Source organism: Portunus trituberculatus, chromosome 34 (assembly GCF_017591435.1).
Source record: "Portunus trituberculatus isolate SZX2019 chromosome 34, ASM1759143v1, whole genome shotgun sequence".
NCBI lineage: Eukaryota > Metazoa > Arthropoda > Malacostraca > Decapoda > Portunidae > Portunus > Portunus trituberculatus.
In genome coordinates this window covers 1,242,501-1,263,712 of record NC_059288.1, presented here as the reverse complement: position 1 = coordinate 1,263,712, position 21,212 = coordinate 1,242,501, and the positions used below count along the sequence as shown (strand labels likewise).

The window sequence follows — 21,212 nt, the reverse complement described above, 5'->3', positions numbered from 1 at the left end:
AACTACAACTAGGTAAATACAACTAGGTAAATACACACACACACACACACACACACACACAGACACAGAGGAAGCACGCAATAGTGCTCCCGAGAATCAGCTGAACTTCACTACCTTTGTTTGGGTTTACAGTGGCCTGGGCGAAAAATGTGGACTTTTTTTTTTTCATGAATACAGTGTTAAATAATAATGAGTGAGAAAGATATTCCATCTAAATGCAGGTATGTGACAAGGAAAGAATGAAAGCTGATGATGACAATGTTGGTGAGGGAGAAAGAGAATTTGAAGGCTTTGATACACGCAAACTTCACTATTTGATAGAGTCTTGACTATCGAACGAAATTAGATAAATTGATAAAGGAGAGTATGGGAATGAAAGAGAATGAAGAACAGGATAAAGAGCTCCAGAAATTGAAAGAAAGGATAAAAAGAGTGGAAGAAAACGAAACTAGGCTAAGAACTGAAAATGAAGAATTAAAAGTGGAAATAGCGAACTACAAGAAATTGATGGAAGAAGGACTGGTAAAGCCGAGAAAGAAAAAGAAAAGCTAAAAGATCTAGTTAACAAAGAAGAAGAAAGAGTACAAGACGTGATTAAAAAAGAAGTACAAGCATGGAGAATCCAAGATAAGAAAGACAAGGAATCATTTCAAGAAGTATTTCAAGAACAGTTAAAAGAAAGAGATGAAAATATGACAAGCAAAATGATAGGAGTCCTGAAGAAAAAGAAAATTTAGTAAGAGAAATTGCGGAAAAAAGAAGTGTAATTATTTTTGGACTGAAAGAAAAAATGTTAAATATAGACCAAGAAGGGAAAAAGACGAAATGAAATCAGTAAAAGACCTACTAAAACATCTGAATGACGAGGATAGACAGAACTTAGAAGAGGAAGTAGAAGAAATCCATAGAATGGGACCATATCAAGAAGGAACAGTGAGACCAATTAAGATATTACTAAAATCACAAGCAGCAGCAGAAGAAGTACTATATAGAAAAACGAAACTCAGAGAAACAGAAGGTTGCAAAGATATATATATAAAGAAAAATAGAAACGAGGAGGAAAGGAAGAGAGACAATGAACTGGTGGCAGAAGCAAGAGAAAAAAATAATGAAAGGTCAGAGGAGGAGAAGGCATTTTTTTGGAGAATTATAGGAGACAGGATAAGGAAATGGTATATAAAGAGAAAGAAGAGAAAAAATGGAGCAAGTTTAACTAAAAATGATAAGAACAAGAGATTAAAATGATGTATACAAACATAGATGGGATTTTATCTAGTAAATTAGAATTAAGAGATTACATAAAGAAAGAAGAACCAGATATTGTATGCCTGGTGGAAACAAAGTTAAATGAGGCAATAAAAATAGACATAGATAAAAGGTATAATATATGGATGAGAGACAGAGTGGGTAAAGGAGGAGGAGTCATGATGATGTTAAGGAAGGAGATAGTGGTAAATCAAGTGGAGTTTGGGGAAGGAAAATCAGAAATACTGTAAGTTAAGATGCATATTAACAAAAAGGAGTTAACAATCATTGGAACATGTGCCACCAAAAAAAAACTCATGGACTAACCAGGAATATAGAGACATGATAGATGACACAATAAGGAGTCTTACAAGAATCATTAAGGAAAGGAGAAAAGTGATATTGGTAGATTTCAACTGTAAGGAGGTAGACTGGGAAAATTATGAAAGTGGTATGGGGGAAGATGCCTGGGGAGATAGATTCCTGAACCTAATGATAGATAATTTGATGGTCCAAAGAGTAAAGGAAAACACAAGATTCAGAGGAAACAATGAGCCAGCAAGATTAGACCTAGTTTTTACAAGGGATATACCAATTAACGATGATATAAGATACAAGTGCCCATTGGGAAAGAGTGACCATGTAATATTAGAAATGGATATAGAAGAAGGAAAGGAAGATAGAGATGAATCATACAAAGGAGACCGATTAAATTACAGAAAGGCTGATATTGAGAATCTCAAGAACTATTTTAAAAACGTAAACTGGGAGGAGATGGAAAACTCATTAACAGTTCAAGAGAAATATAACTTATTTTTGGAAATATACAAAACTGGGGTCAGGGAATATGTTCCGAAATATAGACCTAAAGAAGAAGGAAAGAAAGATTGGTTTAATGCAAGATGTGCTAGGGCAAAGGAGAAACGAGATGGAGCATGGAAAGGTGGTGAAGAAACAGAAATCCAGAAAATAAGGAAAACTTCAAAACAGCAAGAAATGAATATGCTAAGGTGAGAAAGGAAGAAGAAAAGAACTATGAAAAGGACATTGTCGAAAATGTAAGGAACAACCAAAATTGTTCTACAGATTCATAAATGGAAAAATAAGACAAAAGAAACAATAGAAAGGTTAAAAGGAGAAACGGAATGGTGGAAGACCCAAAAGTATGGCAGAACTGTTAAATAGTAAATTTCATGAGGTCTTTACTAAGGAATCCAAATTTGAAAGACCACAGGGTAATAGAGAGACTGTCTATATGAAAGAGATTAAAGTAACCAAGCTTGAAATAAAAAAGTTGATGACAGAATTGGATGAGGAAAAGGCAATGGGACCAGATGAAGTCTCAGGCAGAATACTGAAAGAATGTAGGGAAGAACTAGCAAGTCCAATATACAACATCATAAAATGCTCAATAGAAAATGGAACAGTGCCAGTGGAGTGGAAAAGAGCTGAGGTGGTTCCCATATATAAGAGCGGAAGGAAGGAAGAACCTTTAAATTACAGACCGGTATCACTAACTAGTGTAATATGCAAGATGTGTGAAAAAGTAATAAAGAAGCAATGGATTGAGTTTCTTGAAGACAACAAAATATTATCAAATAGCCAATTTGGTTTTAGAAAAGGTCAGTCATGTGTGACAAATTTATTGAGTTTCTACTCTAGAATAGTTGATAAAGTACAAGAGAGAGAGAGGGATGGGTTGACTGTATTTATTTAGATCTAAAAAAGGCTTTTGATAAAGTGCCACATGAAAGATTACTATGGAAGTTAGAGGAGAAGGGTGGCTTAAAAGGAAGCACATTGAGATGGATGAAGAATTACTTAAGGGGGAGAGAAATAAGGACGAAAGTTAAAGATATGAAGTCCAAGTGGAGAACAGTAGACAGCGGAGTGACACAGGGGTCAGTATTGGCACCAATACTTTTCTCGTATATATAAATGACATGCCAGAGGGAGTGAACAGCTACATAAATCTGTTTATGGACGATGCGAAACTGTGCAGAGTCATTAAACAAAAAGAGGATTGTGAAATACTACAGGAAGACTTAAACAAGATCTGGAAATGGAGCAAAAAATGGGAGATGGAATTCAATGTGGACAAAAGCCATGTCATGGAAATGGGAAAAAGTGAAAGACGACCAGTGGGAATCTATAAGATGGGAGATGGAGTAGAACTAGAAAAAGGGAAAAAGGAAAAGGACTTGGGAGTGACAATGGAAGAAAACAATCAACCCGTAAGCCATATTGATAGAATTTTCAGAGGGACGTATAATTTGCTAAGGAATATTGGAGTAGCATTTCACTATATGGACAAGGAAATGATGAAGAAATTGATAAGTACTAAAATAAGACCTAGATTGGAATATGCAGGAGTTGTGTGGACTCTACAAAAAGAAACACATAAGAAAATTAGAGAGACTACAAAAATGGCTACAAGAATGGTTCCAGAATTTAAAGGGATGGCATATGAGGAGAGACTAAAGGCAATGGATCTACCAACCTTGGAGCAGAAGAGAGAGAGGATCTGATACAAGTTTATAAATTGATTAACGGAATGGATGAAGTGGATAATGAGAAACTGATCCTGAGAGAAGAATATGACTTTAGAAGCACAAGATCGCATAGTAAGAAACTAAGGAAGGACGATGTCTGAGAGATGTTAAAAATTTTGTTTCCGCAAAGATGTGTTGAGACTTGGAACAGTTTGAGTGAGGAAGTGGTGTCAGCAAAGAGTGTACATAGTTTTAAAGAAAAATTGGGTAAGTGTAGATATGGAGACGGGACCACACGAGCATAAAGCCCAGGCCCTGTAAAACTACAACTAGGTAAATACAACTAGGTAAACACACACACACACACACACACACACACACACACACACACACACACACACACACACACACACACACACAGTGCTCAACAAGGAAGTACAAACGGTTAGCAAGATTGAGTGATGAGAATGAATGAGTCATAAATCAATGAACAAAAGCTCACTCCTTACATCTAATGGGTGGCCTTTACGTGCGATGATCTCACGAAGACGGTTTGGAATGGAAGTGGCGTACTTGGCAAGCTGTGCAGGGATCATACTAGCCCAGGATTGGCGAATGGCTGCCTCAAGTTTGGGCACAGAGCTGGTATCTTTACCCTGCAGATCTTGTTTAATGTGGTTCCACAGGTTTTCAATTGCATTAATATCAGGACTATTGCCTGGCCAGTCTGTTATGTAAGGTACATGACAGTCTTTAAGCTACTGAGTAACACTACGAGCAGTGTGGGCTGGGGTGTGATCTTGCTGAAAGACGGTAGCACCTGAACTATTAAAAGAATCCTCCAGATGGTCAATTAAGATTTCATAAGTAACATATTGGTTCACTTTTACATTTTTCAGTAGTACAACAAGGCTCCCAAGTCCCCTTTCACTAAAACTTCCCCATACCATGAGAGAATCAGGGTATTTCACTGTTTGCTGAACGTACCGGGGGTCAAAAGGGTTGCTACCTGCACGCCGGTACACATTTCCACCCCTATTGCCAGGCACAGTAAAGGTGGACTCATCAGTCCAGAGAACATCCAGCTACTTGTCAGCATCCTACTGAAGATATTTCTTGCAAAACTTGACCCTACAGCATCTCTGGTTAAGGGTGAGAAGAGGCTTCTTCACTGGGCGGTAGCTTGTGTACCCAAGGTCGTGTATGCGGCGGCTAATGGTTCATAAACTAACCTCCCCAAAGACTCCCGGGTTACTTTCTTTTATTTTTCTGGCAGTAACACGTGCATTATGCTCTAACTGTCTCTTGATAACATTAGTAGCACGATGGGATGTCTTTTTGGGGTACTTTTTCCTTGGTTTGTAACCAGGTGTGTCACAGCCACCTTCCTTCTTAAAAATGGCAACTCACTTGCACACAGACGTCTTGCCAACTCCAACCAGCTCTATTATTTCCTTTGTTTGGTGACTAGCTTTATGTAAAGCTATGATCTGGGCTATTGTCTCTTATGATAAGTATTTGTTCTTACCCATATTAAGGCTAGAAAGCACCTCTGTCTGCAAAAAAATACTGGCCGCCTAAGTGGCGTCGTCCGAAAACTCATGAAAAAAATTCTCCCCACGAAGGCTAAGAGGCAACTGAGAGATGATTGGTAGCACGTACCATAAACCTTACCCTTAGCTCCTCCCACTTGTCCGTTTGTACTTCCTTGTCCATATCACTTAACCCCCCTGCTAGGCTCTTTCCATTTTGGACAAGTACGAACGGTGGCGGCCCCATTCCTACTTCCTTGTCGAGCACTGTAGATACACAGCCTCTCTCTCTCTCTCTCTCTCTCTCTCTCTCTCTCTCTCTCTCTCTCTCTCTCACAAACACAATGGATTACCTAAGAAACAGTGAACCGGACATAATGTGTGTGGTGGAAACAAAATTAAGGCCCAAAATGAAGCTAGATTGGTTTGATGTAAAACACTACAAAGTATGGAGAAATGATAGAAAGAATAAAGGAGGTGGTGGTATAATGGTTATTACTAAAAAAGATCTGATAGTGAAGGTGAACTTTAGTAAGGGAAATGAAGTGATAAGTAAGCTTATAACAGATGGTAAGAGGGACATTAATATTATAACAGTATACATACCACCCAAAACCAGTGCTTGAAATTATGAACAGTATCAAGAGGTGATGAGAAATACTCTAGACAGAATAAAACAGGAACTCACCAGAAAGGATAAAGTGATGATAGTCAGGGACTTAAACTGTAAGAAAATAGTGTGGGAAGACTATGAAGTGGTGAATGGTGGTGAGTGGGCAGAGGAATTGTTAAACGTAGCAACAAATAACTTGATGACACTGTGGGTGAGATCACCAACAAGGTGCAGGGGACAGGATGTTGCAGCGAGGTTGGATTTGGTATTCACCAGGGGCATCTCCCTAAAAGAGGAAACTGAACATGAATGTTCCTTGGGGAAAAGCAACCATGATGTCCTAAGATAGCTAGATACGAAATTAAGCATGGAAAAGAGTGTGGAGTACAAGGAGGAAAAATTAAATTATGTCAGGGCAAACTACAACCATATAAGAGAGTTCTTTAATGAAATTGACTGGTCTGTGGTGTACCAGGAAGTGGATATGCAATTGAAATATGATAAATTTATGGATTTATATAACTGTGCTGTGAAGAAGTTTGTGCCATATCACAGAATGAGGACTTTAAATAATAAGCAGTGGTTTAATGGAAATTGTGAAGAAGCAAAAAAGAACAAAGAAAAGGCATGGAAGAAACTTAAGAAAAACAGTGAAGTATTATCAAAACAGCAAGGAATAGATATGTTGAAGTAAGGAGAACAGCACAAAAGGAATATGAACAGAGTGGTGGAAAATGTGATAGTGACCCTAAAATGTTTTACAAATTCATAAATGGAAAATTAAATAAAAGGGAGGCAATAGAAAAAGTAAAAGTTGGGGAAGAAGTATATGAGGATGCTAGAGATATAGCTGAAATATTGAACGACAACTTTTGCAAAGTGTTTACAAAGGAGGAGCATTTTACAGGAGAAAGGCCTACGGAAATAAAGCAAATGCAGGACATCATGGTTACTAAAGAAGATATAAGGAAAATTATAAGTAACTTGGATATTAATAAATCAATGGGGCCTGATGGCATATCTGGGAGGTTGCTAAAGAATGTAAGGATCAATTGTTGAACCCCATATTTGATATTGTGGAAACCTCCATACGAACAGGAATAGTCCCGAAAGAGTGGAAAAGAGCTGACATTGTGCCTATATATAAGAATGGTAGTAGAATGGAACCGTTAAATTACAGACCAGTATCGTTGACTAGTATATTGTGCAAGGTATGTGAAGAAGTAATTAAAGCTAAGTGGAGTGAGTATCTAGAAAGTGAAAACATTCTGAGTGAAAGGCAGTTTGGTTTCAGAAAAGGAAGATCGTGCATATCCAATTTATTATGTTTTTATTCAAGAGTGACTGACATACTACAACATAGAGAGGGATGGGTGGATGCTATTTACCTGGACTTGAGAAAGGCCTTTGATAAAATGCCACACAATAGACTGATGTGGAAACTAAAGAAGATTGGAGGAGTAAGTGATAAACTAGCAAAATGGATGGAAAATTACTTAGTGGGAAGAGAAATGCGAACAGTGGTGAAAGGAAAGAAGTCAGAGTGGAAAAAGGTAACCAGTGGAGTTCCACAAGGGTCAGTGCTTGGTCCCATCATGTTTTTGATTTATGTTAATGATATGCCAGTAGGAATTGACAGTTACATGAATATGTTTGCGGACGATACTAAAATTATGAGAGTAAAGAATGTGGAAGATTGTAACAAGTTACAGGAAGATCTTGATAAAATATATGAGTGGAGTAAAGAGTGGCAGATGGAATTTAATATAAACAAGAGCCATGTTATGAAAATGGGAAGAAGTAGATACAGACCAAACAGGGATTACAGGCTGGGTGATGAGAAAATTGAAGAGACCAATGAGGAGAAAGACTTGGAGTAACCGTGCAAAACACTTTGTCACCGGAGAAACACATAAACAAGATATTTTGGAAAACACATAATATGCTTCAAAATATTGGTCTTGCATTCCACTACCTAGACGAAGGAATGATGAAGATACTATGCACTTTAATAAGACCCCAGTTAGAATATGCAGCTTGCGCCTGGTCACCAGACATGAAGAAAAATGTGAAGAAGGTGGAAAGGGTACAGAGGCTGGCAACAAGGATGGTACCAGGATTCAAGGAGTTAGACTATGAGGAAAGACTGAGGGAACTGGGGCTGACCATATTAGAAGAGAGAAGAACAAGAGGTGACATGATAACTATGTATAAATTGGTGAACAAGATTGACATATTGGACAAAGAATTGATAAAGGTGACCACAAGCAATCATCTCCGAGGACATGGAAAAAAAACTAATAAAAGACATCTGTTTAAATGACGTGAGAAAGTACAGTTTCCCGCATCGTAGTATTGATAAGTGGAATAAACTGAGCAGTGATGTCGTTGACACGGTGTGCATCAATCAGATAAAAGAGAGATATGACAGGAGTAGACAAGGAGACAGGACACAGAGAGCTTAGCTCGGGCCCTGTAATACACAAATAGGTAAATACACGCTGTCAAGAAGCCATACCGACAAGACATGCGAAAACACATCCCAGGGGAAGCACTTTGCAGGTGTTGAAGCCTGACCTAGATGTATGTACAGGGGGAAGAGGGGGCCATAAGGTCCTCATCTCCATAATAAATAAGATTTGGATACCATATAGAACAGAATTTGGAGAGAGAGGTGGAGCTGCCAAACATTAGTGTTGGAAATGCAGGAAGAGAATTGGATAAGATACAGAGAAGACTATAAAAAAGAGATTAAATTATGCAAGAGAGATTTTGAAGTTAAGAAAATTTTTTGCTGATATTGAATGGAGGAACATTATGAAGGGAAGGACAGTAAAGGGGAAATATGAAATATTACTACAGAAATATAACAAAGGGGTGAAGAAATATGTACCAATCTATAGAGTAAAGAAAAGTATACATGCTTGGTACAATGTATAGAAGCTAAAAAATATTAAAAAAAAGATAAAGCTTGAAAGAAGCTAAAAAAAAACAGAAATAAAGATACCAGACAGCAGTATAAGGATGCGAGAAATGAATATATTAGAGTAAGGACAGAAGAAAAAGAAACTTTGAGAAAGAGGTGGTGCAAAAAAGTGAAGATCAACCCAAGCTTTTCTACAAATTTATAAATGGTAAAATGAAGGATAAGGAAACAGTAGAAAAAATAATTAAAGGAGGGAAGACATACCAAAGAGCAAAGGAAATGAGTGAAATAATGAATGAGAACTTCATAATGGTGTTCACTTAAGAGGAATTTGCAGAACCAAATAGGACATAACATTGCCAAGGATTGCAGGAAATCATAGTCCACAAAGAAGTTATTGGAAGACTACTAAATAATTTGGATGTCAGAAAAGCAATGGGGCTGGATGATGTATCACGCTGGGCACTAAAAGAATGTAGAGAGCAGCTGTTAGATCCAATTTGGGAAATGATTACAAGTTCATTAAAAGAAGGGAAAGTACCACTAGAATGGAAGAGAGCCAACATAATCCCAATATTCAAAGGAGGAAAGTCAACTGAGCTATTAAATTACACACCGGTGTCACTTACACGTGTTGTGGGGAAATTGTGTGAAATAGTTATCAAAGAAAAATAAGTTAAACATCTTGAAGAAGAACAAGTTATATCGAAAAGACAATTTGGGTTCAGGACAGGATAGTCATATGTCAAACTTATTAACTTTCTACCCAAGAGTAATTGAAGGACCGAAGAGCAGAGATGGATGGGTGGACACAATATACCTGGACATAAAATAGGCTTTTGATAAAGTCCCTCATGGCAGACTACTTTGGGAGTTATAGGGCATAGGAGGACTGAGAGGAACTTTGTTAGATTGGATAAGGGATTACTTGAAAGACAGAGATGAGAACTGTGATCAGAGATACATACTCATCTTGGGGTAAAGTAACAAGTAGAGTGTCACAAGGGTCAGTGTTAGCCCCCATTATGTTCCAGGTATACATAAATGACATACAAAATAGGGTAAACAGTTATATCAATTTATTTGCTGATGATGCAAAATTGCTAAGAGTAATCAAAACCCAAGTGGACTGTTTGCTGCTTCAAGAAGATATAAACAAAATCTATGAGTGGAGTAAAAAATGGAAATTAAGAGTTCAACGCCAGGAAATGACACATAATAGAACTAGGAAAGAGTATGAGAAGATCGGTATAGAACTATCTGATGGAGAGAAAAAAATAATGAAGACTAAAGAGGAAAAAGATCTGGGAGTGTTTCTACCAGAAAATCGGAACCCCCAGAAAACACACAAGTAAGATATTTGGATTAGCATATAAAATGTTGACTAATAACAGAGTGGCATTTCAATTCATGGACAAAAATATGATGAAAAAATTATCACGAGCATGATACATCCTAAGCTGGAATATGCAGCAGTGATGTGGTCACCGAGCTCTAAAAAAGATATAAGAAGATTAGAATGGATTCAGAAAATTGCTACAAAGATGGTGCCGAAACTAAAGAATCTAACATGAGGAAAGGTTGAAGAAAATGGGACTGCCAACCTTACAAGATAGTAGAGAACGAGGAGACCTAATAACAATGTATAAAATAGTAAATGGCATTGAAAAGATAGACAAAGAAGACCTGGTGCTGGTGACAGAAGCTAGAAGAGAACATGTAAAAAAGATTAGGATGAGGTAGTGTGAAAAGGATATTGAAAAATAGTTTTTCACATAGAACAGTGGAAAAGTGGAATACATCAAGTGAAGTTGTTATAGCACATGTGCATAATTGAAAAAAAAAAAAAAAAAACTGGACAAATACAACTAGGTATAGGGCATGAGGCATTCAATGTAATGTTGCCGCTGATGAACTGAAGGTGGAAGATGTCCAGCAAGAGGCGAAGACTTGGTGAGTCAATCTTGAAAATCAGGGTCACTGCTCTTCAGAGAGAGAAAGAGATGGAGGAGGGTGTTAGTGTGTGTGGTGATACTTAAAAAAAACTAAAAAAAAACACACCAAACATCTCTAAAATAACCGTTAAATAAACACATTCCACAGACACTCTATAAACACCCTTTAACTCGTCCCATGTGGCCGCCATATTTTTAATAACTTTTTTTTTTTATGGCCAATAGCACCTGTTGCCATACTTGAAGAATATATGTGGGAAGCACTGTTTAGCTTCCACCCATTAGTAGCACAGGCAATTTGATTTACAGTGGTACCCATATCACCACCCAAGCATATCTTTGGTGTAACCACCTAATACCTGGGTATCATGGTGACAAGTAGGTAACTTTAAACCACTCAACTAATGGCACAGCTTACCACCACTCTGGCTGGGTTTAAGCTAATTGTTTTTATTGTGGAAATGGAATCCTTGTGGTCCAAAAGCAAAGAACAATGGGTGCTAAGTACCTGTAAAGTTTGGTGATATCACCGCAAATGTGTCTGAGCCAAGTCTGAGGAATATGAGAATGGGGCGGGAGGCACGGGTGGTGAGTCATGAGGCAAGCCTTACACAAAGCACTGCAACCTTCAACGATCACTCTTGTCAGCGAATGCATTGGGAATATTCTAGGGAGACTCTAATTTGCCGACACATAACGCGTCGCCTGCAGTTTTGAGTATTTTTTTTACCGATGACATTATGTTGTTGGCCACAGGGGTCAGGTTAAAATACTCCAAACACACATAAGCAACCCAAAACATCCTCAAAAAACCTTAAACAAAGCTAAAACTAACCAAACTCAATCAATCAATCATTGGGGGCATACGCCAGGGGGCACATCACCTCACCTACCCTGTGGCGCCACTCCAGGCAGTCACATGAGCCTAGCAAGTCTCTATGCAGGGTCCCTTCCCATGCCAATTAAATCCCAGGAAGAGGCATTGACTTGCAGCAGCCATGAGTTCTGTAGATGTCCCCTTGCCCTTCTCCATGCTGGGTTATCCCTTTTGGAAACAACCCAATATGCAGAATCAGCTTACGGGTAGCATGCCACATGCCCATATACAGGCAACCCCCTCTTAATGAAGGGGTTACGTTCCTAAAAAACCCTTTGTTAAGCGACTTTTCGTTAAGCAAACCAATTATAACAAGTTTAACCCCTGACTTGAGCTTCCATTAAGAGTAAACAAAGCAAGTGTGCATCATAGTACAGTAAAAGGTTTAATGAAGGTAAAAATTATGAAGTTAAACATTTAAGCAGTTTAATTTAAAACTAAGTCATTATAATGTACACTAATGTATGTATGTAAGTAACTTTATAATGTTGATGATCTTAAATTTATGAAGGAGGGAGAGTGGAGCGGGAAAGACGCTAGCCGATAACCTGTGGAATGTAAACAAAGCGCGCATCATTGTACCGTTGCCTGTAGTCACAGTTGGCGTTGACAGACTATGCTGGTAATTGGCCTTGAATCAGTGTCATGGAGCAATCGCTGATTTGACACAAAGTCATACCAGCAGTACCCCATGATCCTGCGAAGGCATCTAGTACCAAAGACATCAATTCACCTCTTCAGATCAGAGTTCAGCATCCATGTCTCACAAACATAGAGCAAGATAGAAATCACCAGCGACTTGAAGATCCGAATCTTCGTCTGTCTGCACAAGTACCGACAACGCCAAATACTCGCATTGAGCGAGTCCATAACACTATAGGCCCAGCCAATCCACCTTACAACTTCCTGGCTTGACCCACCGTCATTACACACTACACTACCAAGGTATGTAAAGTTATCCAAGGTCTCAACATCCTCGCCACACGCATGGACATACTGTACTGTTTCATTCAGTAAGCAGCCAAACACCCAAACCTTGGTCTTGGGCCAGGAAATCTGGAGTCCCAGGGGCTTTGCCTTCCTGTGCAGTGCCTCTAGAGCCATTACCAGAACCTTCAGTGACTCAGCAAAGATTACTGCATCATCAGCAAAAACAAGATCTGTAATCTTAGTATTGCCGACAGATGATCCACAGTGACTTTGGTCTGCAACTCTGCCTAGTACCCATGCAAGTTGAAGAGTGATGGAGCAAGCACACATCCCTGCCTCACTCCTGTATTCACAGGAAAGAAGCTGGAAATGCACCCTCCACACTTCACAGCACTCACAGTCTCAGAGTAGAGGTAAGTTAATAGACCAATAATCCTTGCAGGAATCCCATGGAGACGCAGATGATCCCAGAGTGTCTCTTGATGCACTGAATCAAACACCTTCATGAGATCAACATAGACTGCAAGCATCCCTTGTCAAAACTCACATCAGCATTCCACCAGTACACGAAGCACTAGGTCAGTTGTTGACTTACTGGGTGTGAACCCAGACTGTTCAGGTCTATGGTGTTTCAGCAGATGACTGCAGATACACATTAACAGCAGATGGCAATCACCTTGCCTGGTACGCTAAGCAGTGTTATATCGCGGTAGTTGTTGCAGTCCTGACAGTCAGTCCCCTTTCCCCTTCCAGATAAGGATGACCAAACCCTTTCTCCAGTCAGTGGGAATGGTACCTGAATGTCATACAGCAGTCAAGACAGCATGCAACCCACAGATCATGGCCTCACCCCCCACTTTGAGCAGCTCTGCACTGATGTTACAGATGCCAGCTGCCTTTCCAGCCCTCAACTTTGCCACAGCCTCTTTGACATCATCAATGAATGGTGCAGTTTTGTCAATGGGTGTATCAGCATCCAGCATCTGTAACCCTGCAGTTTGGAGCTGTCTGCTTATAGGATCCACCATGAATCAAACTCACTCTTAAACATTCATAAAATACCCTTAAAATTCTAAACACACCCTCAAACACCCTTAAGTAACCCAAAACATTATAAAAAAACATTAAATACCCTAGAAACACCCAAAAAAATCTTAATATTGCCTTAGAATCTCCAAAACACTCTAAAAAAACAGTCCCAAAACCCTTAAAACACCTGTGTCATAGTCGATGAGGAAGTATCCAGGGAAAGCTGGGGCATTTTTGGTTTCTTTGAGTCCCACAATGCCCTCCTGACTCAAGAGACACCTTAACAATCCTAAAACACCCCTTAAACAAACACCCTTTCAATCCCTTAAAACACAATAAAATCCCATTACCAACCCTGAAACACCCCAAACCACCCTAAAATCCCTTTAAGGGGACCGTCCAGTGGCCATGGTACCAAAAAATCTGAAAAATATCAAAAATTTCTAAAACACCACCAGAGCATCCCCAAACATATAGCAACAGTGATGGAGTATTTTGGGGAAATACACTAAAATATGTGAGGTATTTAAACTTTAAAGGACCCCTGCCACACCCACCGCAGCCCGGGGCTGGCCCACCCCCCTCGCTGTACCATAAATGATGATAATAAGCACAGGAAAACCCATGAAAAGTGGTTTCTTTGGTAAGGAAAGGTGGTCGCTGGCAACTCAGTACTAGCTTCTATGAAGTTAGGTGTTCTGAGGCGTCTCCGACAGTTTTTCTTGCCCCTCCAACTGCTTACTCTGTATAAGGCCCTTATCTGTCCCTGTATGGAGTACTCTTCGCATGTTTGGGGGGGTTCCAGTCACACAGCTTTGCTTGATAGGGTGGAATCAAAAGCTCTTCGTCTCATCAACTCCCCTCCTCTCACTAACTGTCTTCAGTCTCTTTCTCACCGCCGAAATGTTGCATCCCTTTCTATCTTTTATCGCTATTTTCATGGTAACTGTTCTACTGATCTTGCTAACTGCATGCCTCCCCTTCTCCTGCGGCCTCACTGCACAAGGCTTTCTTTTTCCTCTCATCCCTATTCTGTCCAACTCTCTAATGCAAGAAATAACCAGTACGCTCAATCATTCATCCCTTTCACTGGTAAACTCTGGAACTCCCTTCCTGCATCTGTATTTCCGAATTCCTACAACTTGTCTTCTTTTAAGAGGGAAGTATCGAGGCATTTGCTCCCCTAATTCTGGCTGATGGTTTTGGCACTTTTTGCACTTTTTAGAGAGCCAGCACTCAAGTGGGCCTTTTTTAACTTGTTTTTTTCTTGCCCTTGGCTGGCCCTCTTCCCTACGTAAAAAAAAAAATAAATAAAAAAATTACTCTCCCCTTCCATTTCAGTGTCCATGTGACTGATGGGAAGAGGTATTGAGTATCTCGCCCGTTGTTTCATGCCAGCCTGCTTCTTTTGGCCTTACAATGTCTAAACAAACGGTGCAAGGGAAAAGTACAAGTTGTGCCGACCATGCACTGATGGGAGACACCCTTGCTTTCGAGTGACTAATAACTACAGTCATTGTAGGAGGGCCAGGTGCCATATGAGTCTTACAGAATATTCTAAACATGCCTAAAATACATATATGATGCACATGGTGGTGTATGAGCACGAAATATCTAACCCAAATAAATGTACAGGGTCATAGAGGACCAAAATGACATCTCTAGGGTATTTTGCCTTTTCTGTTTTCACTTTTTTATCATTCAAATCGTATCTTCTCCCACATTTCTCAACGGATTTTCAGTTTTGAGGTATCATTTTGAAGCTCAATGAAGCTGCTACATTTCCATCTCCTAGAATTTTGAAAAATTTATTTTGTGCCACAATGAAATTTTATAAAAAAAAAAAAAAAAATAAATAAATAAATAAATAAATAAATATAAATAAAATAAAATAAAATAAAAAAAATTCATAATGGCCATCAAAATAAAAAACTCAAAATTGTATGAGATGGAGAGTTTTTTTATACCACATACTTCATAATATATACCGGAAAAATTAAAATCTGCCCCCCGGTGACAAAGTTTATAGGAAAAGTTATTTAAAAATTTTTTTTTTTTTCATGCAGTTATTTATGGTTCAATTCGCGTGTAACTACTAACTAACATCTCGTAATAGTCATCTATCAGTGATAAAAAAAATACTCACGTACCTCTTTATTTTCAATTTTTTTAAAACCTTACCAGAGACCCCTAAAAACCCCTAGAACACCCCAAAAACACCCTAAAAGCCCTTTAAACCCCCAAAACTACTTAAATACTCTTAAAATACCCCAAATTCACCTTCAGACACCCTTACCACCTGCACAACACCCTGTATTCACCCTCAAACACCTAAAAACACCTCTAAAACATATAAAAACACTCTTAAATGCCATTAAAACACCTGTAAAACCCCCAAACACCCAAATTCTCCCTTAAACAACTAAACACATACATAAAATATACTAAAACACCCTTAAAACACCTACGCAGACCCATAGAGCATACAAAACAGCCTTAATAAAACTTAAAACACCTAAACACATACTAAAACACCCTCAAACAGCCCCAAAACCCTTAACACACCTGTGTCATAGGCACTGAAGAAGTATCCAGGGAAGGTAATGGCATTCTACAAGTCCCACAATGCACTACTCAATAAGAGGTGGGCGGTATAGCAGAGGTTCTTCTCAAGGACTCAGGCATGTTCCTCCTCCGTGTGGTTCTTGTCAAACTTCCTAACCATTATGTGGATCCTGTGGGTGGATGGGTGGATTAGGTTAGGTGCACTCTCTCTCTCTCTCTCTCTCTCTCTCTCTCTCTCTCTCTCTCTCTCTCTCTCTCTCTCTCTCTCTCTCTGTCTAAATGAGGCAATCAAAATAGACTTGGATAATAGGTATAATGTATGGAGGAGAGACAGAGTGGGTAAAGGAGGAGGAGGAGTCATGATAATGTTAAGGAAGGAGATAGTGATAAACCAAGTGGAATGTGGAGAAGGAAAAGCAGAAGTATTGTATGTTAAGATGCATATTAATAAAAAAAAGAGTTGACAATCATTGTAACATATGTGCCACCAAAAACAAATTCATGGACCAATCAAGAATATAAAGACATGATAGATAACACAATAAGGAGTCTAACGAGAATCATTAAAGAAAGGAAAAAGGTGATATTAGTAGGAGATTTCAACTGTAAAGAAGTGGACTGGGAAAATTATGAAAGTGGTATGGGGGAAGAAGCCTGGGGAGAAAGATTCTTGAACCTAATGATAGACAATATGATGGACGAGAGAGTAAAGGAATGCACAAGATTCAGAGGAAATGACGAGCCGGCAAGATTGGACCTAGTTTTTACAAGGGGTATACAAATGAATGATAATATAAGATATAAGTACCCATTGGGAAAGAGTGACCATGTAATATTAGAAATGGATATAGAAGAGGGAAAGGAAGATAAAGATGATTCATACAAAGGAGACCGATTAAATTACAGAAAGGCTGATATCTCAAGAACTATTTAAAAAACGTAAACTGTGAGGAGATGGAAAACTCAGAGGCGATGCAAGAGAAGTATAACTTATTTTTGGAAATATACAAAACAGGAGTCAGGGAATATGTCCCGAAATATAGACCTAAAGAAGAAGGAAAGAAAGATTGGTTTAATGCAAGGTGTGCTAGGGCAAAGGAGAAAAGAGATGGAGCATGGAAAAGGTGGAGGAGAAATAGAAATCCAGCAAATAAGGAAAACTTCAAGGCAGCAAGAAATGAATATGTTAGGATGAGGAAGGAAGAGGAAAAAAACTTTGAAAAGGACATTGTCGAAAAATGTAAGGAGCAACCAAAATTGTTCTAGATTCATAAATGGAAAAATTAGGCAAAGAGAAACAATAGAAAGGTTAAAAGGAGAGAACAGGATGGTGGAAGACCCAAAAAGTATGGCAGAACTATTAAATAAAAAATTCCAGGAGGTCTTTACTAAGGAATCCAAATTTGAAAGGCCACAGGGTAATAGAGAGACAGTCTATATGAAAGAGATTAAAGTAACCAAGCTTGAAATAAAAGAGTTAATGAAGGAACTGAAGAGAAGGCAATGGGACTAGATGAAGTCTCAGGCAGAATACTGAAAGAATGTAGGGAAGAACTAGCAAGTCCTATATACATCATAAAATGCTCAATAGAAAATGGAACAGTACCAGTAGAATGGAAAAGAGCTGAGGTGGTTCCCATATATAAAAGCGGAAGGAAGAACCTTTAAATTACAGACCAGTATCACTAACTAGTGTAATATGCAAGATGTGTGAAAGAGTAATAAAGAAACAATGGATTGAGTTTCTTGAAGACGACAAATTATTATCAAATAGCCAATTTGGTTTTAGAAAAGGTCGGTCGTAACAAATTTATTGAGTTTTTATTCTAGAATAGTTGATAAAGTACAAGAGAGAGAGGGATGGATTGACTGTATTTATTTAGATTTAAAAAAAAAAGGCGTTTGATAAAGTGCCACATGAAAGATTACTGTGGAAGTTAGAGGAGAAGGGTGGCTTAAAAGGAAGCACATTGAGATGGATGGAAAATTACTTGAGGGGGAGAGAAATAAGTACGGTAGTTAAAGATATGAAGTCCAAGTGGAGAGCAGTAGACAGCGGAGTGCCACAGGGTCAGTATTGGCACCAATACTTTTCTCATATATATAAACGACATGCCAGAGGAGTGAACAGCTACATAAATCTGTTTGGACGATGAGAAACTGTGCAGTCATAAAACAAAAAGAGGATTGTGAAATACTGCAGGAAGACTTAAACAAGATCTGGAAATGGAGTGAAAAATGGGAGATGGAATTCAATGTGGACAAAAGCCATGTCATGGAAATGGGAAAACGTGAAAGACGACCAGTGGGAATCTATAAGATGGGAGATGGAGTAGAACTAGAAAAAGTAAAAATGGAAAAGGATTTGGGAGTGACAATGGAAGAAAATCAACCGGTAAGCCATTTTGATAAAAATTTTCAGAGAGACATATAATTTGCTAAGAAATATTATATTAGCATTTCACTATATGGACAAAAAAATGATGAAGAAATTGATAAGTACTAAAATAAGACCTAGATTGGAATATGCAGGAGTTGTGTGGAGCCCCCATAAAAAGAAACACATAGGGAAATTGGAGAGACTACAAAAAATGCCTACAAGACTGGTTCCAGAATTTAAAGGGATGACATATGAGGAGAGACTAAAAGCTATGGATCTACCAACCCTGGAACAGAGAAGAGAGAGAGGGATCTGATACAAGTTTATAAATTGATTAACGGAATAGGATCAAGTGGATAATGAGAAACTAATCCTGAGAGAAGAATATGACATTAGAAGCACAGGATTGCATAGTAAGAAACTGAGGAAGGGAAGATGTCTGAGAGATGTTAAAAATATAGTTTCCCATAAAGATGTGTTGAGACTTGGAACAGTTTGAGTGAGGAAGTGGTGTCAGCAACGAGTGTGCATAGTTTTAAAGAGAAATTGGATAAATGTTGATATGGAGACGGAGCCACACAAGCATAAAGCCCAAGCCCTGTAAAACTACAACTAGGTGAATACATGGTTAATACAATGGACCAGTGGGTGAAGGAGTCAACAAGGTACAGGGAAAGAAGAACCATCGCTGCTTGACCTAGTTTTCATAAAGAAACCAGAATCCCCTCTAATCATACAATACCTTAGTCCAATGGGGAAAGGTGATCATGTGACATTAGAGATGCAAATGCAGGAGGAAGATGAGATAAGTTACAGAGAGGATTATAAAGGAGAGAAATTAAATTATGCAAGAGCGGATTTTGAAAAATTAAGGATTTATTTTGCTGATATTGAGTGGAGTAATATTATGTGCAGAAAGACTGTACAAGAGAAATATGATATATTCTTACATAAATACAATGAAGGAGTAAAAAAGTTTGTTCCTGTTTACAGAGTTCAGAAAAAAATACATGCTTGGTACAATGCTAGATGCTTACAAGCAAAAAAGATAAAAAATAAAGCGTAGAAGAAACTCTTAAGCAGGGAAATGACTATAACAGACGGCAGTACAAAGATGCTAGAAATTAATACATTAGAGTAAGGAGAGAAGAAGAAAAATTTTGAGAAAGATGAAGTTGATAAAAGCAAAGATGAACCCAAACTTTTCTACAAGTTTATAAATGGCAAAACAAAGAACAAGGAAACAATTGAAAAAAATAATTAAAGAAGAGAATACATACCAAACAGAAAAGGAAATGTGTGAAATAATGAATGAGCTTCAAAACAGTATTCACTGCAGATGTTTTCACAGAACCTAATAGGACATTGGATTGCCAAGGATTACAGGAGATTGCAGTGCACTACGAAAATATTGGAAGATTACTGGATAAGTTGGAAGTCAGAAAAGCAATGGGGCCAGATGGTGTATCAGGCTGGCTGTTAAAAGAATGTAAAGAGCAATTACTGGATCCAATTTGGGAAACAATTAAAAGTTCAATAAATGAAGAAAAAGTTCCACTAGAGTGGAAAAGAGCCAATGTAATACCAATATTTAAAGGAGGAAAGGCAACTGAATCACTAAACTACAGACCAGTGTCACTTCCAAGTGTTGTAAGGAAATTATGTGAAATAATTATCAAAGAAAAATAGGTTAAATTTCTAGAAGAGGAGCAAGTCATATCCAACAGACAATTTGGGTTCAGGACAGGGCGGTCATGTGTATCAAACTTATTAAGCTTCTACTCGAGTTATTGCAGGACTTAAAAACAGAGATGGATGGGTAGACACAGTATACCTGGACATTAAAAAGGCTTTTTGATAAAGTCCCGCACAGAAGACTTCTTTGGAAACTAGAGTACATAGGAGGACTGCATGAAACCTTGCTCAAATGGACAAGAGATTATTTGAAGGATAGGGAAATGAAAACTGTGATCAGAGATACATACTCATCTTGGGGTAAAATAACTAGCGGAGTGCCACAAGGGTTAGTGTTAGCCCCCATTATGTTTCAAGTTTATGTAAACACCATTCACATTGGGATAAACAGTTATGTAAATTTATTCACTGATGATGCAAAGTTGCTAAGAGTTATCAAAACCAGAGAGGACTGTCTGCTGTCGCAGGAAAATTTAAATAAGATCTATGAGTGGAGCAAGAAGTGGAAATTGGAGTTTAATGCCAAGAAATGCCACATAATGGAACTAGGAAAGACTAAAAGAAGACCAGTATGGAACTATTTGATGGGAGAGGAACAAATAATGAAGACTAAAGAGGAAAAAGATCTTGGAGTGATCATACAACAAAATCCATGTAGTGAAATGCTACTACATGGACAAAGAAATGATGAAGAAATTGATAAATACTATAATAAGACCCAGATTGGAATATGCAGGAGTAGTGTGGACCCCTCATAAAAAGAAACCCATAAGAAAATTGGAGAGGCTACAAAAAATGGCTACAAGAATGGTCCCAGAACTTGAAGGGATGACATATGAGGAGAGACTAAAGGCTATGGATCTACCAACCTTGGAACAAAGAAGGGAGAGAGGAGACCTGATACAAGTCTATAAATTGATCAACGGAATGGACCAAGTGGATAATGAGAAACTGATCCTGAGAAGAATATGAC

General features: G+C 38.3%; 1 protein-coding gene across 5 annotated transcripts in view; it reads right to left on the bottom strand.

Annotated features, from left to right (window-relative positions):
• LOC123512834 overlaps positions 1-21,212 on the bottom strand; it is a 39,319-nt gene that overhangs the window by 10,650 nt on the left and 7,457 nt on the right. For 3 of the 5 annotated variants that reach the window (XR_006677201.1, XR_006677200.1, XR_006677202.1), the window contains exon 2: positions 16,165-16,334. The exons of the other annotated variants lie outside the window; for them this stretch is intronic. The gene's annotated coding sequence lies outside the window, so the exon portion shown is untranslated. The remainder of the gene's footprint in view (positions 1-16,164; positions 16,335-21,212) is intronic. 5 annotated transcript variants of the gene reach the window in all.